Source organism: Danio rerio, chromosome 9, assembly GCF_049306965.1.
Source record: "Danio rerio strain Tuebingen ecotype United States chromosome 9, GRCz12tu, whole genome shotgun sequence".
Classification (NCBI taxonomy): Eukaryota; Metazoa; Chordata; class Actinopteri; order Cypriniformes; family Danionidae; genus Danio; species Danio rerio.
This window is the reverse complement of record NC_133184.1, coordinates 2,218,814-2,245,000: the sequence shown is the minus strand read 5'-3', so window position 1 is coordinate 2,245,000 and position 26,187 is coordinate 2,218,814. Positions and strand designations below refer to the sequence as shown.

The 26,187-nt window shown below is 40.6% G+C and overlaps 1 long non-coding RNA gene across 1 annotated transcript in view; it reads left to right on the top strand.

Annotated features, from left to right (window-relative positions):
• The window catches only part of LOC141376045 (uncharacterized), a 52,491-nt gene extending 35,322 nt beyond the window's left edge, over positions 1 to 17,169 (top strand). The window contains exons 2-4 of the long non-coding RNA XR_012385102.1: positions 6,097 to 8,151; positions 13,288 to 13,385; positions 15,512 to 17,169. This is a non-coding gene — a long non-coding RNA (uncharacterized lncRNA). The remainder of the gene's footprint in view (positions 1 to 6,096; positions 8,152 to 13,287; positions 13,386 to 15,511) is intronic.
• The last annotated feature ends 9,018 nt before the right edge of the window (positions 17,170 to 26,187 follow it).

Sequence of the window (26,187 nt, the reverse complement as noted above, 5' to 3'; positions counted from 1 at the left end):
AATTGACCATAGTGTATGAGTATAGGGTGGCACAGTGGGTAGCAAGATCGCCTCACAGCAAGAAGGTTGCTGGTTCGAGCCTCAGCTGGGTCAGTTGGCATTTCTGCCTGGAGTTCTCCCCGTGTTAACGTGGGTTTCCTCCGGGTGCTCCAGCGTCTCCCACAGTCCAAATGGGTGAACTGGGTAAGCTAAATAGTCAGTAGTTTATGTGTGTGAATGAGTTTGTATGGATGTTTCCCAGTGATGCGTTGCAGCTGGAAGTACATGGAATAGTTGGTGGTTCCTTCTGCTGTAGCGACCCCTGCTGAATGAATGAATATTAATTACACATGAAGGCAATGAGGCTGCACGGTCGTGCAGTGGGTAGCATGTTTGCCTCACATTAAGAAGATCGCTGGTTTGAGCTTCAGCTGGCTCAGTTGGCGTTTTTCTGTGGAGTTTGCATGTTCTCCCCGTGTTGGCTTCCCCCACATGTCCAAAGACATGTGGTACAGGTGAACTGGGTAAGCTAAATTGTCCATAGTGAATAAGTGTGTATGGATGTTTCCCTAAGAAGGGTTGCTGCTGGAAGGGCATCCGCTGTGTAAAACATATGCTGGAAAAGTTGGCGGTTCATTCTGCTGTGGTAACCCCGGATTAATAAATGGACTAAGCCGAAAAGAAAAAGAGAGAATGTATAGCATTTTCTTGATTTTCCTTTCAATTCTGCTCTCCAAAAATTTTGTTGTAACCCAACGTTGGGTCAAAAAGCTCAACAGCTGGGTCAAAAAGCGTCTTAAAAGTGTCTTAAAAGACAATGTAAATGTGTTCTTGTCTTGTTTTACAATATCAAAATATTTAATATAATATTGACGCAGTGCCCCAGTAGGGTAGTGCTGTCGCCTCACAGCAAGAAGGTCGCTGGGTTGCAGGTTCGAGCCTCGGCTGGGTCAATTGGCGTTTTTGTGTGGAGTTTGCATGTTCTCCCTGCCTTCGCGTGGGTTTCCTCCAGGTGCTCCGGTTTCCCCCACAGTCCAAAGACATGCGGTACAGGTGAATTGGGTAGGCTAAATTGTCCGTAGTGTATGAGTGTGTGTGTGTGTGTGTGTGTGAATGTTTCCCAGAGATGGGTTGCGGCTGGAAGGGCCTCCGCTACGTAAAAATGTACTGGATAATTTGGTGGTTCATTCCGCTGTGGCGACCCTGGATTAATAAAAAGACTAAGCCGACAAGAAAATGAATGAATGAATGACTGAATAAAATATCTTAAAATTCCTAAATTAGGAAGCATTTTCAAGACGAGCAAAATATATTGTGTTGTTTTTGGAAATAATGAGCCAAAATAAAGTGAGTTTTTCTTTGAAACAAGCACAATAATCTGCCAATGGGATTTGGCTTTGAAACAAGCCAAAAAATAAGTAAAAGCTTTGTTATCTGCATTGCGACCCATCACGTGTGCTTGTAGAATCACAAAACCCCATTAAGCAGGCATGAAATCAGATGAACACTTCTCCTTTACATCCTTTCATTGGTGTAATATTTAGGCAGCGCTAACCATGAACCTGACAGGCATGTCCTCCCAGCGCATTAGGAAATCCAGCGGGATTCGTTCCCACACGAGAGCGACAGCATTTAAGTGATAAGTGTCTCTCCATTACTGCTCTGGGATAAACATTTAAATGGCCTTTAATTAGCGTGTCCTTCCCGCTTGTCGATAGGCTTGTGCTAACCGCTCAGCACCTTAACGAGCTGTAATTAAATTGGTTCAAGTCGGAGCTGGCAGCAAAAGAGCCTGTCATTTGCAAACAGATAAACAGGGATAGATTTTGAGTTTGACCTCGCTAAAATGATTGCTGGTTCAATATTGGGTATTAGCCCAAACAATGTAATGATTCAGAGCCTTAAAGCCATAATAGGCAACAGGACGTTAATTCAACTCACCAGAATAACACCCTCATCTCGGTTATACTTTTTAACGGTTGGGTTATTTTCAACACAAGGGGAAATGAATGGGAAAATGTGCCCAGGGCTACATTGTTGAGAACTGAGAAATGTGCGCTCGCGGGTACATATGGCTGCATTTTATGTGCAGAATGAACAGTGGTGTTATGTAAATACTCCAATTACTGTACTTCAGTAGTTTTCTCAAGAATTGTACTATACATTCGACGGCCACTTTATTAGGTACACCTGTCCAACTGCTCGTTAATGCAAATTTCTAATCAGCCAATCACATGGCAGCAACTCAATGCATTTAGGCATGTGGACATGGTCAAGCCGATCTGCTGCAGTTCAAACCGAGGATCAGAATGGGGAAGAAAGGGGATTTAAGTGACTTTGAACGTGACAGGGTTGTTGGTGTCAAGATGGGCTGTTCTGAGTATTTCAGAAACTGCTGATCTACTGGGATTTTTACGCATAACCATCTCTAGGGTTTACAGAGAATGGTCTGACAAAGAGAAAATATCCAGTGAGCGGCAGTTCTGTGGGAGCAAATGCCTTGATGCCAGAGGTCAGAGGAGAATGGCCAGACTGGTTCCAGCTGATCGAAAGGCAACAGTAACTCAAATAAGCACTCGATACAACCGAGCTCTGCAGAAGAGCATCTCTGAACGCACAACACGTCCAACCTTGAAGCGGATGGGCTACAGCAGCAGAAGAGCACACCGGGTGCCGCTCCTGTCAGCTAAGAACAGGAAACTGAGGCTACAATTCACACAGGCTCACCAAAACTGGAAAGTAGAAGATTGGAGAAACGTTGCTGCTCTGATGAGTCTCCATTTCTGCTGACACATTCGGATGCTCGGGTCAGAGTTTGGCGTCAAGAACACGAAAGCATGGATCCATCCTGCCTTGTATCAGCGGTTCAGGCTGCTGGTGGTGGTGTAATGGTGTGGGGAATGTTTTCTTGGCACACTTTGGGTCCATTAGTACCAATTGAGCATCAACGCCACAGCCTACCTGAGTATTGCTGCTAACCATGTCCATCCCTTTATGAGCACAGTGTCTCCATCTTCTGATGGCTTCTTCCAGCAGGATAACGCACCATGTCATAAAGCGTGAATCATCTCAGACTGGTGTCTTGAACATGACGATGAGTTCACTGTACTCAACTGGCCTTCACAGTCCCCAGATATTAATGCAATAGAGCACCTTTGGGATGTGGTGAAACTGGAGATTGGCATCATGGATGTGCAGCCGACAAATCTGCAGCAACTTGTGATGCTATCATGTCAATATGGAGCAAAATCTCTAAGGAATATTTCCAGTAGCTTGTTGAATCTGTGCCATAAATGATTAAGTCAGTTCTGAAGGCAAAAGGGGGTCCAACCCGGTACTGGTAAGGTGTACCTAATAAAGTGGCCTGCGAGTGTATATTTTATATATTAAAAATCATAAACCATTCTTTTTGTATCAAATATAGTAGACTTCATAGTATTAACAGGTTCTGTGTGCTCCTTTTATATATATTAGAGCACAATTGTGCTTGAGGTTAAACACATTTAAATAACATTTAACAAGATAGTTTTCTGTATTTTCCCAGCACAGCAAAAAAGAACAAAACAGGCCTGAATTTAGGCTGCAAAAATATAGAAATGCTCTCTGTACTCTCCGGTAATCACTAGAAAATCCTTTCCTTCAGTACAATTATTGTGTATCTACTTCCTCTAAGCATGCTCTAAAGATTTAGTGATTTGTTTTGCAGCCTCTTTACAAAAATAATGAATCATACTAATTAATGTGTCATATTGACAGTCCTTATAATAACACATCCATATCACAGCCCCACTGAAATCTGATGGTAATCATGAGTACTGAGGCTGAGTATGTGCATTATGAACATTTGCATTGTGTATTTAATGTGTAATAATAATTATTATTGTTAATACTATTATTATTATAGGGTGGCACAATGGCTCAGTGGTTTGCACTGTCACCTCAAAGCAAGAATGTTTCTGATTCGAGTCTCAGCTGGGTCAGTTGGCATTTCTGTATGGAGTTTGCATGTTTTCCCTGTTGGTGTGGGTTTCCTTCGGGTGCTCCGGTTTCCCCCACAGTCCAAACACATGCGCTATAGGGGAACTGATGAACTAAATTGGCCGTAGTGTATGTGTTTGTGTGAATGTGAGAGTGTATGGGTGTTTCCCAGTACTGGGTTGCAGCTGGAAGGGTATCCACTGTGTAAAACATATGCTGGAATAGTGTGGCGACCTCTGATAAATAAGGGACTAAGCCGAAGGAAAATAAATGAATTAATTAACAATAGTAGTAGTATTGTTATTATATTTATTTAATGTGTGTTAAAACAAAATAAAGAATTTCAAAAGTATAAAAAGTTTTTCACATATATGTGTATCTAAACATTATATAATGCTAATTTCATAGGTTTCCTAAAATATAATTGTGTATATATATACATATATATATATATATATATATATATATATATATATATATATATATATATATATATATATATATAGTTTTCTATTAATTTCTTTTTGATCCGTATATTCAAAAAAAGAAAAAAGAAAACAAATGAAAACTGAGAAAAAAAGAATTGAGGAAAAAAAAATACTATAATAAGATGGATATATAAAGCCATGCAGAGCTAACTCTTAGGTATTAAGTTAAACATGATTACAATATTATTACAGTAATAGTGTGTTGACTCTGTTATAAAAGGCCACAAACATGAGCAAAAGTAATACTTGTAGGTTTTTCTGAAATAATGTATTAAAAGGGGACCAATTATGGCCCCTTCGACAAGATGTAAAATAAGTCTCTGGTGTCAGTAGAGAGTGTGTGTGAAGTTTCAGCTCAAAATACTACACAAATAATGTTTTATAACTCTCTGAAAATGACCCTTTTAGGCGTAGATCCTAACTGTGTTTTGTTTTCGCTTTAAATTCAAATGAGATGCTCTGTTCAAAAGAAGGCAGAGCTAGAATCTGTGTCAGCATAGTGGCAGATTCAAAAACAAGACTAACGTCCTATGCTAATGAGTGAGAGATGGTCACTAGTGGGCGGGGCTTTCCCCCTTTGATGACATCATACAGAGGGAGAATGTCAATCAAAATGTTTCTGCAGTCTGCTTTTATCAAATCTAATTATATACAATACGATTAATAAACGTTTACCATCACGAGCTGGTTATATTCACACACTGCTGCCACACAACTGTGTCTAAACCCCTTATAAAAGTGAGTTTTGCATAATAGATCCACTTTGAAGTATTAAAAAAGAATTATATTACATTATCCATTGGTACACATTTAGTATGAGATAAAGACAGACAATCGTCCACTAAAATCTGTAAAAACCCAAGCCATGGGGTTTGTAGTGAAGTTTCAGCTCAAAATTGCACACATGTAATGTTTTCTAACTCTCCAAACCTGCCCCTACTAGGCTTAGATCCTAAGTGTGCTGTTTTAGTGACTGTCGCTTTAAATTCAAATGAGATTGTGCTCTTTTCAAAACAGGGCGGAGCTACAATCACCTCTGTGTCAGCATAGTGGCAGATCAAAAATAAGACTAACATCCTATGGTAATGAGGGAGAGATGGTCACTAGTGGGCGGGGCTTTCCCCCTCTGATGACATCATACAAAGGGAGAATGTCAATCAAAGTGTTTCTGCAGACTGCTTTTATCAAGTCTGATTATAAACAATAGAATTAATAAACGTTTACTATCACAAGCTGGTTATATTCACACACTGCTAACACACAACTGTGTGGAAACCCCTTATAAAAGTGAGCTTAGCATAATAGATCCACTTTAAAGTATTAAAGAAGAATTATATTATTCATTGATACAAATTTAGTATGAGATAAAGACAGACAATCGTCCACTAAAATCTGTAAAAACCCAAGCCATGGTGTTTGTCACTGATGTCAGGACAGTAAAATAACCTTTGCTTACCCGACACTTTCTTTCCGAGCGCACAAACACAATAAACGAGCTCCGACATCTCTATTTCATATTAGCCAAACTGAAATCAATGTGGCACATTTGTCTTTATTACTGAAATAAATAGCTTTTTCATTATGCTGTGATCTCTCTCTCTTTCTCTCTCTCTCTCTCTCTCTCTCTCTGCTTGTGTTGCCATTACTTAAGGTCTCTCCTTGGGCCTGAGAGGACTCTATCCCAATGTCATTCATTTGCCAGCGGCAGTAACAAGCCTCTAACAGTTTAGAGACGGAGCGTAAGCAGCCATTTCCTCTGCTGAAGGATAGATAGAGAGAGAGAGAGATTGAGGAGGAGGAGGAGAAGAGGGAAAGAAAGAGAGAAGAGGTGGAGAGATGATGATGGAGGTGCTGGAATGAGCAGAGGCCTCCACTAAAGACAGCTGAGGAGGAGGATCTGCATTTACTGGGGCTCAGTCAGGCTCTGAGTGTGTGTGTGTGTGTGTGTGTGTGTGTGTGTGTGTGTGTGTGTGTGTGTGTGTGTGTGTGTGTGAGTGAGAGACATGTCAGGACACTAATGTGTACTTCAAAAAGTAAAATATAGTGTGTACAGTGTGAAAACAATAGAAACCTATGAAATGTCCCCACAATTCACAAAAACCAACGTGTGCGAGAATGTGTTAGTGAGTGTGTTTGGCGCGATTGAGTGTGCATGTGTGTGTGCATGTATGTGAGAGCATGCGAGTGTGTGCATGAATGTTTGTATGTGTTCTTGAGTGTGTATGTGTGTTTGGTGAGTGTGCAAATGCATGTGCGAGTGCGTGTGTGTGTGTGTATGTGCATCTGTGTGTTCTTGAGTGTATGTGTATGTATGCAAGTTTCGTTTGTGTTTATGTATGTGTTTGGTGAGTGTGCGAGAGCATGTGTGTGTGTGTGTAATTTTTTTGTGTATGTATGTTCCTGAGTGTTTGTCTATGTGTGTGTGTGTGTGTGTGCAAGTTTGTTTGTGTGTGTATGCTAATTTTGTGGTTGTGTGTGTTGAATGTTTGTGTACATGTATGTGTGTGCATGTCTTTTTTTGTGAGTGTGAGTTAAATGTTTTTGTGCGCGTGTGTGTGCATCTGTGTACTTGAGTGTTTGTTTGTGTGTATGTGTGTTTGCCGAGTGTACGACTGCATGTGTGTATGTTAAATGTTTGTGTGTTTGCATAAATGTGTTTATTAAAATGTTTTTGTCATGTGTGTGTGTGTGTGTGTGTGTGTGTGTGTGTGTGTGTGTGTGTGTGTGTTTAGTGCATGTGTTTGCAAGTTTGTTTGTATGTGTGTTTGGTGAGTGTGCAAGTGTGTGTGTTTGTGTGTGTGTGTGGGGGGGGATGAGTTTGTGTGTGAGTTTGGTGTGTAAGTTAATGTGTCTGAGTTTGTGTGTGTGTAAGTGTGTGTACATGAGTGTTTGTGTGTATATGTATGTATGGTGGGGAGTGTGCGAGTGCATGCATGTGTTTGAGAGGGTTGAGTGTGTGTGTCCATGTGTGTGATTGCATGTGTGTGGGTCTGCATGCATGAGTGTTTGTGTGTGTTAAATGTTTGGGTACGTGTGTATGTGTCTGTGAATGAGTGTCTGTGTGTGTGTGTGTGCGGGATGAGTTTGTGTGTGAGTTTAAGTGCGTTTGTTTAGTCAGTGTGAGTTATTGTGTCCGAGTTTGTGTGTGTGTATGTATGTATGTATGGTGAGGAGTGTGTGTTTGGTGAGTGTGCAAGTGCATGCATGTGTTTGAGAGGGTTGAGTGTGTGTGTCCATGTGTGTGGGTCTGCATGCAAGAGTGTTTGTGTGTGTTAAATGTTTGGGTACGTGTGTGTGTGTGTGTGTGTGTGTGTGTGTGTGTGTGTGCGTGTGTGTGTGTGTGTGTGTGATTCATTGTCCTGACAGATGCCGGGTGCAGCTGGCTCTGTCCTTGATCAGGCCTGTAGCCGGACAGCGCTGTCATTCACCATTGCCCAAATTATCTCTGTATTGACTGCACAAGCCTCTGTGACAGCAGTGTAATGGCTAATTACCCAGGATGCTTTGGGTACTTTCAAACCCCAGACTCTGCAAAGGAAACGGAGCGAGCGAGAGAGTGTGTGTTTCTCAGAGGCAGGAGATAAATCTTACATGTTAGGACAGAGAACAGGATCAAGAGAAAAGCAGACAGCATCAGCAGCTTCAACAATCTCTGCAGTGATGACACTGAACTAAACATTCACTGCATTTACTACATTGTTTTAAGGTAAGACGTGTTTGGCGTGATTTGTTACTATATTCAGACCGGCGCAACCCTAAATTTCACATTTCACATTGTTAAACTCACTTTGTGGACTCATGGGTGTGCTGGTCTGTAAAGGAAGTGTGTTAAGGCGCGTTGTTGTCGCATTGCTATTTTGAGGATCTAAAGCAGACTGCACCATTGACCAACTGAAAGTTGCTCTAAAGTCTAGTGTGGATCACGTTAGTTATGCGCCTATGCAGGTCCAAATGCTTACACAACGCTTAATACACACAGGATGTTCAGAAATACACAAATATCTTTACATATGAAAACAATTAAAGGATTAAAATGTTACAAAAAATATTATTTTCTACATAAATACAAAAACCACTGCCTCCATGTCTCATCCTGGGGGTTTAGAAATAGTTTTGACACAAATCTTTGTGTTTAAAAAACTAAATTAAATATGTTGGCTAATGTATGTCTTCAGCGAAGCGAGTTTTCACCGTTTCCTTATCCACCAAGTAAAGGATTAAAAAGTAAAATAAAGAGTAAAAGTAAAGTAGTAAGGTAAGGAGTAAAGTAAGGAGTAAAAGTAAAGGAGTGACGTAAAGGAGTAAAGAGTAAAAGTAAAGGAATAAAGTAAAGAAGTGAAGTAAAGGAGTAAAGTAAAGAGTAAAAGTAATGGAGTAAAGTAAAGAGTAAAAGTAAAGGAATAAAGTAAAGAGTAAAAGTAAAGGAATAAAGTAAAGAGTAAAAGTAAAGGAATAAAGTAAAGAGTAAAAGTAAAGAAGTTAAGTAAAGGAGTAAAGTAAGTAGTAAAGTAAAGAAGTGAAGTAAAGGAGTAAAGAGTAAAAGTAAAGGAATAAAGTGAAGGAGTAAAGAGTAAAAGTAAAGAAGTTAAGTAAAGGAGTAAAGTAAGGAGTAAAAGTAAAGGAGTAAAGTAAAGAAGTGAAGGAGTAAAGAGTAAAAGTAAAGAAGTGAAGTAAAGGAGTAAAGAGTAAAAGTAAAGGAATAAAGTGAAGGAGTAAAGTAAAGAGTAAAAGTAAAGAGTAAAAGTAAAGGAGTAAAGTAAAGGAGTAAAAGTAAAGAAGTGAAGTAAAGGAGTAAAGAGTAAAAGTAAAAGAATAAAGTGAAGGAGTAAAGAGTAAAAGTAAAGGAGTGAAGTAAAGGAGTAAAGAGTAAAAGTAAAGAAGTTAAGTAAAGGAGCAAAGTAAGGAGTAAAAGTAAAGGAGTAAAGTAAAGAAGTGAAGTAAAGGAGTAAAAGTAAAGAAGTGAAGTAAAGGAGTAAAGAGTAAAAGTAAAGGAATAAAGTGAAGGAGTAAAGTAAAGAGTAAAAGTAAAGAGTAAAAGTAAAGGAGTAAAGTAAAGAGTAAAAGTAAATGGAGTAAAGTAGTAAAGTAAAAGTAAAGGAGTGAAGTAAAGGAGTAAAGTAAAGAGTAAAAGTAAAGAAGTGAAGTAAAGGAGTAAAGAGTAAAAGTAAAGGAATAAAGTGAAGGAGTAAAGAGTAAAAGTAAAGAAGTTAAGTAAAGGAGTAAAGTAAGGAGTAAAAGTAAAGGAGTAAAGTAAAGAAGTGAAGGAGTAAAGAGTAAAAGTAAAGAAGTGAAGTAAAGGAGTAAAGAGTAAAAGTAAAGGAATAAAGTGAAGGAGTAAAGTAAAGAGTAAAAGTAAAGAGTAAAAGTAAAGGAGTAAAGTAAAGGAGTAAAAGTAAAGAAGTGAAGTAAAGGAGTAAAGAGTAAAAGTAAAAGAATAAAGTGAAGGAGTAAAGAGTAAAAGTAAAGGAGTGAAGTAAAGGAGTAAAGAGTAAAAGTAAAGAAGTTAAGTAAAGGAGCAAAGTAAGGAGTAAAAGTAAAGGAGTAAAGTAAAGAAGTGAAGTAAAGGAGTAAAAGTAAAGAAGTGAAGTAAAGGAGTAAAGAGTAAAAGTAAAGGAATAAAGTGAAGGAGTAAAGTAAAGAGTAAAAGTAAAGAGTAAAAGTAAAGGAGTAAAGAGTAAAAGTAAATGGAGTAAAGTAGTAAAGTAAAAGTAAAGGAGTGAAGTAAAGGAGTAAAGTAAAGAGTAAAAGTAAAGAAGTGAAGTAAAGGAGTAAAGAGTAAAAGTAAAAGAATAAAGTGAAGGAGTAAAGAGTAAAAGTAAAGGAGTGAAGTAAAGGAGTAAAGTAAAGAGTAAAAGTAAAGGAGTAAAGTAAAGGAGTAAAGAGTAAAAGTAAAGGAGTGAAGTAAAGGAGTAAAGAGTAAAAGTAAAGGAGTGAAGTAAAGGAGTAAAGAGTAAAAGTAAAAGAATAAAGTAAAGGAGTAAAGTAAAGAGTAAAAGTAAAGGAGTGAAGTAAATAAGGAGCAGCTCCAACCAGAATGCTGTGTTCACATCATACGCAGCACGCATGAATAAATCGCAATATTTGCGTGCAAATAGACGCGTGAACATTTTGAGTTTGCTCGCATCAAATTCACTTCACTATAGACTCGGATTCGTGTCATTGGCAGGGCATCTGTCTGACTGAGTATTTACATGACAGCCTCCTGAGGGCGGGTCTTTCAGAGAAACTAGGAATTATGACAGTCAATTTCATGTTAGTTGATTAGCGGTAAATAATTAAAGTAAGATATATGAAAAAAGAACATGATTTTCTACAAATGAAGCATGAGCACACATTGCTTTGCATCCCATAAACCCAACCAAGCCTTAAAAATACACTCTGGACCACCCCTTTCAACTTAATTTGTTTAAATTCAGCCCAAAGAAATTGTTTGCAACCACTTACCCTAAAAATGTAGTAATATCAATGAATATTTGTTTGTGTGTATCTGAGGTTCTTATACTGGCATTGATGGTTCCATTAAGAACCTTCATCCATAGACTTTGTCGGTATAGATTTGTCTGATATGCTCTCCTCACAGTAATGCATACTTTGGGGGTGTGGTCAAGTCATTAAAATTAAATGATTTAGAAACACACCCAGTTTAGAAACGCCCACAGCTTTATAAACACCCACTTTTGTGTTCAGCAGAGAGCGCACACTCCTGCAGGCGGAGGAATCTTCTGCTAATTAATCATTTTTACATGGCAATTAATGTCAGATTATTACACCAAACAAAAAGCCGTACTCTCCCATTTGCATGCGGTTCATTCAGTCAGCAGTTTCCTCCACAGTGTAATTTATCTGGGATACCTCACCGTTTTGGTTCCTCATTGGTTTGTTTTATTCATCACGGATTTCTGCAGGCTAATCATTCAAATGCAGACTATTCAAGTATGTATTTATATTTTAATGTAATCAAATATGTAGACTGTAATGAAGGTTAGCTTGCCTACTGTTCCTACTGCTCTAAGTCATAGTATTAACAAGACAATATACAGAAATAAATACCCAAATTTGGGTAAAATATGGACTTGAATGATCAGTGATGCTGTGGTTTTAGGAGACACTGAAGGCCCTATCATACACCCGGCGCAGTGTGGTGCAAGGCGTGACGCAGTAGTCTTTTGGTAGTTTCAGCTTGGCGCAAGAGTCGTTTTGAGGCGTTGCGCTACGCTGTTTAAATAGCAAATGCATTAGCGCTCATTTGTGCGCCCATGGGCGTTCTGGTCTAAAAAGGAAGGCGTTCTGAGGCGGACCGCTGGCGCGTTGCTATTTAGAGAAACTATAATAGATTTTTCATTAGACCAAAACTAACCCGGTCTAAACTCCAGCGCAGAGTTGCGCCTCGCTTACACACTGCTTAATACACACAAGAGAGCAATAAATATCTTTACATATGAAAAAATGTAAATATTAAGGATATATATAGGATATAATAATAATAGATATAGGATATAAATATAAAGGATTAAAATATTACAAAACATCTTATTTTCTAGCCAACATAAATATGAAAAATCACTGCTTTAGTGTCTTCTTCATCTCCGGAGGCTTTTTCAGTTCATTCATAACAATTTGCTTTTGTATAATGTTATTATTATTAGCAGTGTTATTTATTATATCCATATTTATATTTGTTTTATTAAAAACAAGCTTAGATTTGCCCACCTGCAGGTTTTAGACCATATGGGGCACAGCATGTGTTTTAACTCAGATTTTTGAGCACATTTTGTTATTATTATTCATTTATTCGTTTGCTGGAAATTAGAACTGAATTTAGAATCAGTTTTAAAACTAATATTTGCGCTTAACAAACAAAAGTATTTATTTATAGACTAATTGATGTCTGTGCGTAAAGGTTTCCCTATCCAAGAGCGAAAGTGAAAGTGATCCATTATCTCTCATTCTCACGCAGTAGATGCTCTGTTGAACTGTTTTCTGTTAATAAACTGTGAACTGTTTGCTTGTGAAATGCTCAGTCTTTCCACTTAGACTTACTCTGCGTCCTGTAAATAGCGAATGCACTCTTGGCACGACGCAGCTGACTCTTAAAGGGAATGGGAGATAACACTCTAATTGGTTTATTCTTAAAACACACCTATAACTCATTAAGAAAACAAACTCAACCCTTTTAGACCATGCGCCGAAGCACAAGGCAGATTTCCCGTCCTTAAATTAGCAAAAACGCGTCAAAATAGAGCCCTGAATCTTTAAAGGTGCAGTATGTAAGTTTGACAGCCAGTGGTTAAACTAGGTATTGCATGCCTGAATCAAAACGCAAGCAAGCGCTGGTTGCCAAATTCATGACATCAACAACTGTCTGCCTAACTATCAAGCCTAAAGGCTAATGTAAGTCTGAACGCCATTTTACATGACATTTATTGCCATACTACTGAAAGCAGCGGCAGATATTTCGCCTCAGATCTGGAAAATAAAATAAACCATTTGAGATTGAACTTTAGAACTGTGAGAGCAATCAGATACCAGTGATTTAGGATGTACATTTAATAATGTTAAAGAGGTTTAATATGTAACATTTACTTATAAACTTTACCCTCTCGTTGGAGTGCAGTGAGTGCACTATTCTGTGCTTCTGAATGGCTGTACTTAAATTTCTGTCGTGCTTCATCTGGTGCAAACAGCCAAATTTCTTATCACTGTAAATCTCGTCACATAGCATGTTGTTAGGACGCGGGTTGGAGTGTAACCTGCTCACCTAATGTTTACGTTTGAAATATTTATACTTTTTGCTAATTAATAACCATCTCATGTGGAACTCTGAATCTGTGTCTCATTTCAGAGTCTACTTCTGTCCGCCGGAGGTTGCATTTCGGTCGTGGACGCATATTTTGAGAGCCTTCCAGACTGAATGAATGAAATACATGATTTTCCACCAAGGTAACCCGGGGTGCTGAAATATAATTGGCTATTTGTATATTTACGGTTGTGAATTGCATTATGGCATGTAGATCTCTGCTCTGTCGACTTTTGATGTTGAAAATTAAACTCTGCAGTTGTTAATGTATAAAGGCCCGTGCACACCGGGATGCTTTTTGCTCGCATTTTCCCTTGATGTTTAACGTGGCTAAATAAAGGGCGTTAGTATGATCGTGCACACCAATGCGCAAAACGTCAGGCGTAAGAGCCTAGTTTTTAAAGAAACACCTCATGCTCGTTTTTTTTGTTTTGACGCGTCGTGCCTAAACCTTCTCCATCAATCAGATTGGCACTTTTGTTCACGTGCACGGAGCTGCTGAAGTTACAGTTAACAGCACTTGGAGACGCTCAAGCGCAAAACTGTCAGTGCGAGCGCACATTGAAGAAGATGCCAAGAGGCGATATGAACAGAGCTGCTTATTGCTCTGGTGAACACTAATCATTTCTTCATCGCTAGAGCTGCTGCTTGAACCATTCATAACAAGAAGCGTGTCAACTTTGTCTTCTTCTTCGTTACAAGAGGGTGTCAGAAGCTTAAAGTTGCTGTAGCGCCATCTAACGTCAAGGAGAGATTTTGCATACTCTCAGGGCCGGAGCAAGCTGAACTGCCGCTCTAGGCAGAGGACGATCATGCCGCCCTCAACCCCAATGTGAAAATGAAAGTGACCGGTTATGAAAATGAAGTGAGGTGTCGCGGACCTCTTTTCCGGCGCAATATGCGTGGATATAACTGAGGACGCGCGGGTGCTGAGGGAGGTGTTGCGGACACTGCGCTCTTAATTCTGCCGCCCTAAGCGCGGATATAACTGAGGACGCGCGGGTGCTGAGGGAGGTGTCGCGGACACTGCGCTCTTAATTCTGCCGCCCTATGCGCGGATATAACTGAGGACGCGCGGGTGCTGAGGGAGGTGTCGCGGACACTGCGCTCTTAATTCTGCCGCCCTATGCGCGGATATAACTGAGGACGCGCGGGTGCTGAGGGAGGTGTCGCGGACACTGCGCTCTTAATTCTGCCGCCCTATGCGCGGATATAACTGAGGACGCGCGGGTGCTGAGGGAGGTGTCGCGGACACTGCGCTCTTAATTCTGCCGCCCTATGCGCGGATATAACTGAGGACGCGCGGGTGCTGAGGGAGGTGTCGCGGACACTGCGCTCTTAATTCTGCCGCCCTATGCGCGGATATAACTGAGGACGCGCGGGTGCTGAGGGAGGTGTCGCGGACACTGCGCTCTTAATTCTGCCGCCCTATGCGCGGATATAACTGAGGACGCGCGGGTGCTGAGGGAGGTGTCGCGGACACTGCGCTCTTAATTCTGCCGCCCTATGCGCGGATATAACTGAGGACGCGCGGGTGCTGATGGAGGGAGGTGTCGCGGACACTGCGCTCTCTATTCTGCCGCCCTATGCGCGGATGTAACTGAGGACGCGCGGGTGCTGAGGGAGGTGTCGCTGACGCCGCCCTCTCTATTCTGTCGTCTATGCGCGAATATATCTAAGGACGCGGGTGGTGAGGGAGGTGTCGTAGACATAACTGAGGACGCGGGTGTTAAGGGAGGTGTCGCGAATGCCGCCCTCTCTATACTGCCGCCCTAGGCGGCCGCCTAGGTCGCCTCTATGGACGCGCCGGCCCTACATACTCTAGTGCTCGACGCCAGTGAAAATTGCTTGGGTTTGAAAAACGTCTTGAAAAACCCTGAAGATAAACACAAACGAAAAGCGTCCTGGTGTGTACGAGCGTTAAGAAATAATATATAGAGATGAATAAGCCTGTAAAATGACATCAAATGTACTGGCAGCTTATTACAAGGTTTTCGTAGCATAATATTCAACACCAACCCAGACAATATAGCACTGTAAACTTTTCATAATGTGCGTAAAAGTCACCTTTTCCAACTTTTCAAAGTTAAAAGTTGTCGGAAGAAAAATCAAGCTCCCGTAAAGAAACTCAAACGCAAAAGTATATGGGGAAAAGTACTACGTTTTGATAATTTCTGAATATTTTAAAGTGTATGCCAAGTTTTATGAGCCCTAACGCTTAAAAAAATCACAAGTAAATGTTTTCAGTAGCAAAATCTGTTTCTCCAAGTATTTTCAGGTTTCACGAGCATGAAAAATAAACTCTCCGTTGGTCACGAAGCGTTTGGAGCAGTGTGTTAGATGCGCAGGTCAGATGAGTGTCCGAAACAGAGGCTCTTAAGCAGTAAAAGAGCTGCGATGGAGGGATGGGAAAAGGCACACGGCGAGAGGAGGAGGAAGAAGGTGAGGGAATAGAGGGAACTAAATCCCACTCTGACTGTTAGGGAAGATGATGAGATCCCGAGAGGACGGACAGAGCGCAGAGAGGGAGGAAAAGAGAGAGAAAGAGTCTGTCCAGTCCAGCGCTCATTACAGACACCAGCAGACGCAGCGCCACCTCTGCCCTCAAAACACACTGAACTGCAGACACACACACACACACACACTCCAGGACGGCTTTCATTTCAGTATTGACCTTATTCTGCAATGCGGAAGTGACATTGTTTTAGACCTGCAGATTATTGAGGTCAGTTGGTTTCATATGCACATATTCAGACTTTCACAAAAGTTTTCTTTGCAAATTATGAAGTGTAATAATCATATTGGCAGCAAATGACTATCAAAGTACAACGTTGTTCTCAGTCACAATGAATAGTGCTAATGTTGTTAATAGAATGCATTCATTTTCTTGTCGGCTTAGTCCTTTTATTAATCTGGGGTCGCCACAGCGGAATGAACCGCCAACCTATCCAGCATGTTTTTACACAGCGGATGCCCTTCCAGCTGCAACCCATCCACACACACACACACACACACAACGACAATTTAGCCTACCCAATTTACCAGTACCGCATGTCTTTGGACTGTGGGGGAAACCGGAGCACCTGGAGGAAACCCACACGAACGGTGGAAGAACATGCAAACTCCACGCAGAAACGCCAACTGAGCCGAGGTTCGAACCAGCGGCCTTCTTGCTGTGAGGCGACAGCACTACCTACTGCGCCACAGCTTCGCCTACACAAGACGTGTCACTTGTATAGTTTTGAATGGGGAAAAGTGTAATGGTCAATATGACGAATGAAGCCCCGCCTACCAGTACAGGAGCCAATCATCGTTGCTATATGGCCCGTTTCTACTGAGTGGTACGGTACGGTTCGGTTTGGTACGCTTTTCCACTGTCAAAAAGCATACCGAACCACACTTTTTCAGCACCCTCTCGAAAGGATACCAAACAAGAGAAAGGGTACCAAAAGGTGGAGCTACATGTGCAGCTGAACGCTGATTGGTTAGAGATACGTCACGAGCTCATGTAGCTACACAGAATGAAAACAAAGGAACCGTAAAATTATAGCAGAAGTTGAGGAAATGGAAAAAACGACACATGCACTTCGAGTACAATTAGAGACTGTTGAAAAGAGATGGAGTAAATGGCTGACTTTCTCCTCAACGGCAATATAATTATTTATTATTGAACATTTACATAATTCTAAAGGTTTTGTATAATTGTGAAAATATGTTTGGCAACCTTTTATTATATTTTATTTTATACTTATTTATTTATCTGTTTTGATGAGGTTAGTTTAATGTTTTTATGCATGTATGTATATGGATATACATGTGTGGAATGGATGTATTTGCCTATATAGGTCTGTATACATATGTACGTTTATGTATATTTATGTATTCTTTTTTATTTGCTTGTTTTGTTCCCACTGGTTATATGTTCCTAAAAAATCAACAAAAACTAAGTATATGCAAGCTTGAGATTTGCACCGCAGCAACCTGTGAAATTTGACGCATGACCTGCGTTTCCGGGCTGACGCGTTCGCGTGCGTATGAATGGAAGACTATGGGAGGAAAAGCCCAGTGTGACCGCAGCTTTAGGGCCTACTCACACTATGTCATCCGTACCGTGCCCAGGCCCGTTTCCCGGATCGTTTGAGAAGTGTGAGTGCGCTGAATCGGGCTCAAGCACGGTTCACTTGGCCGGCCCTGGCCCGGTTGGAAGAGGTGTGCCTGAGCGCGGTTCACTTGGGCTTTGGCGCGGTACGCTTGTAGTGTGAGTGCAAAACGCGCCAAAGCCCGAAACTGAAAGCGAGACGTGACTTTTAAGGAATTGTTTTATATGGATTTTTTTAATCATTCTTACTGTTCAGTGAACGCAAACTGCCGTAGTTTATTAAAGACGCAAACCCCTCACTGCACCACAGCTGCGCGGCTTCAGCAGACCTCCTCATTCCTGCAGCACGAGAGCTTTATGATTGTTTATGAGCACCAAAAGTGGTGGATCTGTTCGGCGAAATATCTGACTGCGTGTCACCGCATCCCTAAGGACTGTTTGGCGAAATATCTGACTGCATGTCACTGTATATCAAACGACTGAAATGATATAACTAGAGAAATCTCCACTGTGTTGCTGAATGAGAGAGCGCTTCTCACTGAACAGCGCAGCAGCGATGACGTAAGCATGCCGAGGCCCATTTGTGGTGTAAGTGCGGGCCGTCGGGGGAGATGGGAGAGGGGACAAGCGTGCTGTGGTTCGAGGCAACTGTACCTAGTGTGAGTACGGCCCTTAATGTCATTTCCGAAGGAGTTTCAACATCAAGACCAAGTTGTGCATTACTTCAGAAGACCAGCACGATCAGACGAAGCATTGATCAGTGTAGAATGGCCATGAGTGAGGTTGGTGTCGTGATCTCGTTCCTTTCATCGTGAGGAACACATTAAATAATGCTTGTTGTTTTGTCTGCTATAAAATGAAATCAGCCGATGCTGGATTAAATTTGAATAAATCAGTTTAATTGATGCCGTCTCATGCCGATTCAAAACGTTTTGATTAAGTGGCTAATTTGGACGAATGTCTACGATCTCATTCCTAATTTTAGCATGAGTGTAGCGGCGGGGACTGATGCCGCCTTTTAAAAATCAAGGATGTGTGTGAATGTGTGTTACCCTTTATCTTAGTGTTAGTTTGTGTGTGTGTGTCTGTGTGTAACTCAGAGTCTGTAAATTTTGATTGTGTGTTTCATCCCTGCCAACACTCCTGTTTTTCCTGGAAGTCTCCCGTATTTCAGACCCATCTCCCGTATGTTCTGTCTCCCAGAAAACTCACGGAATTCCCCCCACCACCCCTCAGCTTTTTGGTACAGTCCGGCTAGCTTTTTGGTTTAGTCCCCATGCATATCTTCATACCCGCTCCCTGCTCTTCAGTTTGCGCACACCTTACCCTCACCTTGCGCGCACCCTGCACCGAGCCCCCCTTTCCCCCCCAACCCCGCTTTTCACTTTGCGCAACTATCCCCCCACGGTTCACTTCGCACACACCCCCAAACGCAGAAACCCCCCAATCCACCCATCATTTTATGATCTGGAATGGCAGGTATGGTTTGTTTGGAGGTTGTATCTTGCATGTATGTGTGTTTATGAGTGTGCATGTGTGCGTGTGTGTGTGTGTGTGTGTAAGCATGTGTGTGTGCATGTACTATATTCTATGCTGTGTGTGTAAATTTGCAGGGATGTGTATGTGTGTTTGTAAGCCCGTGTGTGTGTGTGTGTGCGCGTGTTTTTGTGACATATCAGGACACATATATGTATAATGACATGGGTATGACACAGGTATTACAAAAAGGAGGTGAAATATGAGGACATTGGTGATGTTCTCATTTTTCAAAAAGCTTATAAATCCTACAGGATGAGTTTAATGAGAGTAAAGCTGCACACTGACTCCTGTGATGGTTGGGATTAGTGGTGGGGTGGGGTGAGGGCAATACAATATACGGTCTGGACCGTATAAAATGAATGGAAACCTATGTAATGTCCCCACTTTTCACAAAAACAGACATTTGTGTGTGTGCGTGCGTGGATGTCTTATACTCTGTTTTTCTGAGGATGTGTGTGAGAGATTGAGAGAGTGTGTGTGCTTGTGTGTGTTTGTAAGTATGTGTGTGTGTGTGTGTGTGTGTGTGCGTGCCTGTATGTATTCTTTGCTATGTGTGTAAATTTGTAAGGATGTGTCCATGTGTGTGTGCATGTATTCTGTGGCCATGTGTGGGTTGTATGTGTGTGTGTGTGCAATTGTTTTACTGTGTGTGTGAATTTGTAAGGATGTGTGTCCATTTGTGTGTGAGAAAGCGATAAAGTGTGTGTGTGTGTTTGTGCGCTTGTGTGTAACCCTCTCTCTCTCTCTCTCTCTTTCTCTCTCTTTCTCTCTCTCTCTCTCTCTGTGTGTGTGTGAGTGTGTGTGTGTGTGTGTGTGTGTGTTTGGGGGTGTGAACTCTGTCTGCGGGGACTCTTGTCTCTGTTGAGTGCTGTCACAGAAACAGCTCCTCAGATGTGTCATGATTGCACTAATTACTGAGAGTCAGTGAAAGCTTTGACAAGGACGACCACAACACACACACACACACACACACACACACACACACACACACACACACACCACACACACACACACACACACACACACACACACCACACACACACACACACACACCACACACACACACACACACACACACACAGTAATGGATTATTACAGCTTTAACCACAGATGCCATTAGGAATCGACAGTGTTTTTATCTTAAGCAAACATGACCTTCTCAACAATTTTTAACTTGAGTTTAAAGAAATATGAAAATAAAAACTATTAAGAGTACTGTTATTATTAATGACATTGATCCATAGTGACCATAAAAACATGTTGACATATTTCCGCTTAAACAAGACCTTATTTTTAAATTAGGAATATGAGAGAGATAGTTTTTGCCGTTCTGTCGTGGACCTGTGCATTATAGTGACTTCATACAATTTAATCATCTTTTACAAATCAAATTGAAACAATATTTTACTTTTTACATAAATGATATTTTATTAAACTAACAAATCAGTATTTATATTGAAAAATTCATTTCTATTTAAAAATATGTTCATTTCATTTTTGTCCCTCATACAGAACTTAAAAAGTTTTTTCCTCCACAGAAATAAATGTATTGATAAAATGATCTGAAATAAACAAATGTTTGGTTGTAATGGTCACAATATTTTACCATATTAGTTTTATTTTTATCATCTTTCAAAATTTTACCACATATATTTATGTGTGTGTGTGTTTGCGTGTGCGTGTGTGTGTGTGTGTGTGTGTGTGTGTGTGTGTGTGTGTGTGTGTGTGTGCGTGTGTGTACAGAGCGGAGCATAATTGAGTAAAGCCCATTTTGAAAATGAATATGTTTCACCATTTCTCAGTGAATATAGGAACTGGGTTTTGGTGCATTTAAACCATACAGATTTATTAAATAGATATATTCATTAAAATAATATTCTAGTCCCCAAACAGATAATTAAATTTAAGCAAAATAATACCAAAAAAATTACAACATACAAAACTTTTTTTTTTCGTTTTTCTGCTTCTCTTGATTTTTCCTCTTTTTATAATTTGTATTTTATATTTTTTATATGTTTTAATATAATGTAGTTAATATTTTTCTATAACATATATATTTGGCTGTACTAGTTTTTGGACCTTTATAGTAAGTTATTTTGTTACATGAGCTCCAGATTTGGCTTCTGTACTAATAAATATATCTAGTATCTAAATACTTTATTATTGAGATATTTGTTATTTTTAATATTGACTTTTATCATGCATCTAAATACTTTAATATGGAGAAATTTATTATTTGTAATATTGACTTTTATTATGCATCTAAATAGTTTAATATTGAGATATTTAATATTTGTAATACTGACTTTTATTGTGCATCTAAATAATTTAATATTGCGATATTTATTATTTGTAATATTGACTTTTATTATGCATCTAAACACTTTTATATTATGATATTTATTATTTTTAATATTGACTTTTATTATGAATCTAAATATTTTAATATTGCGATTTTTATTATTTGTAATATTGACTTTTATTATGCATTTAAATACTTTTATATTATGATATTTATTATTTTTAATATTGACTTTTATTATTCATCTTAATAATTTAATATTGCGATATTTATTATTTGTAATATTGACTTTTATTATGCATCTAAATACTTTAATATTATATTTTTTATTTTTAATATTAACTTTTATTATGCATCTAATTACTTTAATATTGAGATATTTAATATTTGTAATATTGACTTTTATTATGCATCTAAATACTTTTATATTGAGATATTTATTTTTTAAATATTGGCTTTTATTAAGCATCTAAATATTTTAATATTGATAATTTATTTGTAATAATGACTTTTCATACGCATCTAAATATTTTAATATTGACATATGTATTTCTTTATTATTGAATTTTAATAACTAAATTTGCATAATTGACATTTCCCAATACTTTATTATCTCAATATTATTTTTTATTATCGACTTTTAAAAACACTTTAATCAGTCTCAATATTTTATTTTTAATAGCTTTTTATTTATCTAGATCCTTTAACATCTCGACATCTCTTTAATATTCATGTTATGTAATTATGCCAGTAATTAATTCACTATTTAAATGTCAAATCCATTTCCTTCTCCGTCTATGGCCGATCTGCGCTAGTCTCTAATGGATGCAGGTCTTTAATCCTCCTCTTCACACTCACACCAACATTATCGGCTCTGTTTTCCTCATAACAAGGCCAGAAAAGCCCAAACATTTCCATCTGCTTATCAAAGCAGCTGCTCAGAGACCCGCCGAGAGGTCGAGGAGAAAGAGAGAGCGAGCGAGAGGCTGTTAAATCCGACGAGAGGTGACAGTTTACATCCCCGCCCACAATTAACACATCTCTCCGCCCCCTCCGCGCGGGCCTCTGCCTGTGATCATGCCCGCTGTCAGCTGCGTTTCTCCGGCCTGGTCCGCCGCTGCAGCCGCTGACGGACAGACACACTCTGGAGGATCAGCGCTGTGTTCTGGCGGGACAGATGGAGACTGGAGGCAGTGTTCAATCAAACAACACACACACACACACACACACACACACACACACTGCTCTATTCATTCATTCATCAGGCCGGTGTGCTGAGACCCCCCCCCCCCGTTCCCCCACCCCACACTGCTGACGGGTGAATGAGTGAGTGCGTGTGTGTGTGTGTGTGTCAGTGTGTATTTGTGTGTGTGTGTGTGTGTGTGTAAAAAAAAGAGTGTGTTTGAGTGAGAGTGTTGGTGTCCAGTGTGTGTCTGTAAGCGTGATTGTGTGTATGAAAGAGAGTTTGTGTGTGAGAGTGTTCAGTGTTTGTTCGTAAGTGTGATTGTGGGCTTATTTGTGTGTGTGTGTCTGTGAGAGAGTGTTTGTGTGTGTGTTTATGTTTGTGAAAAAGTGTGTGTGTGAAAAAAAGTGTTTGAGTGTGTGTGTGTGCGCGTCTGTGTTTGTCTATGTTTGTCTGTGTCTGTGTGCGCGCGCGTGTGTGTGTGTGTGTGTGCGCGCGCGTGTGTGTGCGCGCGCGTGTGTGTGCGTGTGTGTGAGCTGAAATTGGTGTGTGTATATGTGTCTACAGTGTGTGTGTTTCATGTTTATATATATGTGTGTGTGTGTGTGCCTGTTTATCTATGTGTGTGTGAGCTGACATTGGTGTGTGTATGTTTCTACGGTGTGTCTGTGTGTGTGTGTGTTTATGTTTATATATGTGTGTGTGTGCCTGTGTTTGTTTATGTGTGTGAGCTAAAATTGGTGTGTGTGTGAGTGTTTATGTCTATATATTTTTGTGTGCTTGTGTTTGTTTTTGTGTGTGTGTGATTATATGTCTATCTGTGTGTGTTTGTGAGCTGAAATTAGTGTGTATATGTGTCTGTGTTTGTTTGTCTAAATATATGTGTGTGTGTGTGTGTGTGTGTGTGTATATGTGTGCGTATATATATGTCTGTGTGTGTGTCTGTGTGTGTTTATGTCCGTGTGTGTTTGTGTCTGTGTTTGTGAGATGAAATTGGTGTGTATGTATATGTGTCTGTTTGGGTTTATGTCTATCTATGTGTGTGTGTGTTTATATATATGTGTGTGTGTGTGTGTGTGTGTGTGTGTGTGTATGTGTGTGCGCGTATATGTGTGTGTGTGTGTGTGGTTGGCTGGTCACTGCTGTAATGGCAGTGTTTGATATGTTAGCAGCTCTGCTCGGGGGAATAAGCGGGAAACTTTGAAACACTGAACAGAGGGAAGACCCCAGAGGAGTGACAGAGGGGTGTGATGGACAGATCCACCCCTCCCTCCCTCCCTCCCTCTCTCTCTCTCTCTCTCTCTGATCCACTGATACTCTGCTAATTACCCTCTCCACACACTCTGCTCTCTGGAATACAGGATTCTGCTCATTAATGGACAAATCATCTCTGTATTCGTCTAGAAAAGTCCAATCTACATGTTTCCTTCACAGTTCAGAAACTTTAAATCAGGGAAAAATCACCATGGTTTAACACTTCCTGTGATGCTTCAGTTTATAATGCATTATAAAGGGGCTGTTGCCAGTTGCAGCTAAGGATAATTACTCATATGATTTGTTAAAATAGCCATTAATCGTATTTTATTAAAGTCTACACCTATCCCAACCCTAAACCTACAAAAGAATCCCAACATAGGCTCATTCTGAAAATGTAGCCCTGTACACATTTCTGGAGATCGCAAATTATGTAGCCAGAGATACGTATGGCTGCATTTCATTGTTAAAACAAACGCTACAGGGCGGTATGATGCTAATTCCTCTTTTGAGCTTACCAGCTGTGTGGACGGCTTTCCCGCTGTTATCAGTTTGCTCAGTGGCTCACCATGTACACTGTAAAAATCATAATCACCATTTGTTCAACACACTGTTCTTTTTCTGTCATATTTACTAAGAATTGTGAATAAGAATTGATTACACAAAAATATCTGTTATATCAACAATATTCGCTAAAATGTTATGTCTACATGTTTAACTGAGTTTTCTGGACAAACATTTTTGTGTTGAATTGGAATGTTGATATTTGAATCAGTTGGGCATGCGTGACGTGACGATTGCAAACTGAGCTTGTTTATCTGTTGCTTGAAAGAGGGGTGACACAGTGGCGCAATTGGTAGCACAGTCGCCTCACAGCAAGAAGGTTGCTGGTTCGAGACCCGTCTGGGTCAGTTGACATCCATATGTTCATGTGTGTTTCCTCCGGGTGCTCCGGTTTCCGCCCCAGTTGTCTGAGTGTGAATGCGCATTTGCCAGTACTGTGTTGCAGCTGAAAGGGCATCCGCTGTGTAAAACATATGCTGAATAAGTTGGCGGTTCATTCCACTGTGGTGACCCCCGATGAATAAAGGGACTAAGCCGAAGGAATGAATGGTCATTCTGCAGTTATGCAGTTCTTACTGCATCAAGTTGCCTTATTTTTTAATGTTTTCTCAACAATTTATTATTTACAGTGTACGTCTGGGTTTGTACGGCGAAGAATGGCTCCAGGAAGCAGGTAAGACAAAAACAAATGGCAAAAAACGAAATAGGCGACGCAGTGGCGCAGTAGGTAGTGCTGTCGCCTCACAGCAAGAAGATCGCTGGGTCGCTGGTTCGATCCTCGGCTCAGTTGCATGGTCTCCCTGCGTTCGCGTGGGTTTCCTCCGGGTGCACCGGTTTCCCCCACAGTTCAAAGACATGCGGTACAGGTGAATTGGGTAGGCTAAATTGTCCGTAGTGTATAAGTGTGTGTGTGAATGTTTCCCAGAGATGGGTTGCGGCTGGATCCGCTGCGTAAAATGTGCTGGATAAGTTGATTTCCATAATCCTGGACCAGGCCGTATCCTGAGCAGCTGCTGTGGTGGTCATGGAGGACTGAGGAGCATGAGACTGATGCCTGTGACGCTCCAGAGACAGACGAGTCTCGCTGACGTCCAGCTTCTCCGGCACCTAGACTGCAGCTCAGCCATAGCAGAAATGGTCACGCCCAACCGAGTCTGGTTTCTCTCGGGGGTTTTTATCCTTCACTTTCGCCAATTGGTGAAGTTTTTTTCTGGCCGGTGTCGCCACTGGCTTGGTTCGGGACCCATAGAGCTCTTCGACCCATCGATGTATTTGCTCTTCAACGTTTGGACTCTCAGTAAACCACACTGAACTGAGCCGAACTGAACTTAAACACTGAAAACTGAACTGACACGGTTTCAGTTTACTATGATCTTCTATGTCAGGGGTGTCAAACTCAATTCCTGGAGGGCCGAAGCGCTGCACAGTTTAGTTCCAACCCTGCTCCAACACACTTACCTGTAGGTTTCAAACAAGCCTGAAGGACTCAATTAGTTTGATCAGGTGTGTTTAATTAGGGTTGGAACTAAACTGTGCAGAGCTGCGGCCCTCTTGGAACTGAGTTTGACACCTGTGCTCTATGTGAAGCTGCTTTGACACAATCACATTGTAAAAGCGCTAAACAAATAAAGGTGAATTGAATTAAGTTGCTGCTGTGTGATTGGCTGATTAGACATTTGTGTTAATAATTGGTTGGACAGGTGTACCTAATAAAGTGAGTGTATGTGAGGGAAAACTGCATTATATTGTCCTGGTATCTGCCCAGATTTCTTCAAACAGCATAATGAACGTCTCCGAAGTTTCCCGAGTTTGTGAGGTGGAGAAGAGGAGCTGTGAGTGTGAAATCTTTGTCTTCTAGGGTCTCCCAGACATCATCATGCGCACACGCACACACACACACACACCTTCAGGAGCCCAAAAACACGCTCACTGCCGTCTCCGCCGCAGGGAGAGAGACGGAGTGAGACGCAGCCGACGTTTCCAGTTCAGAAAAGTGCGCTGCGC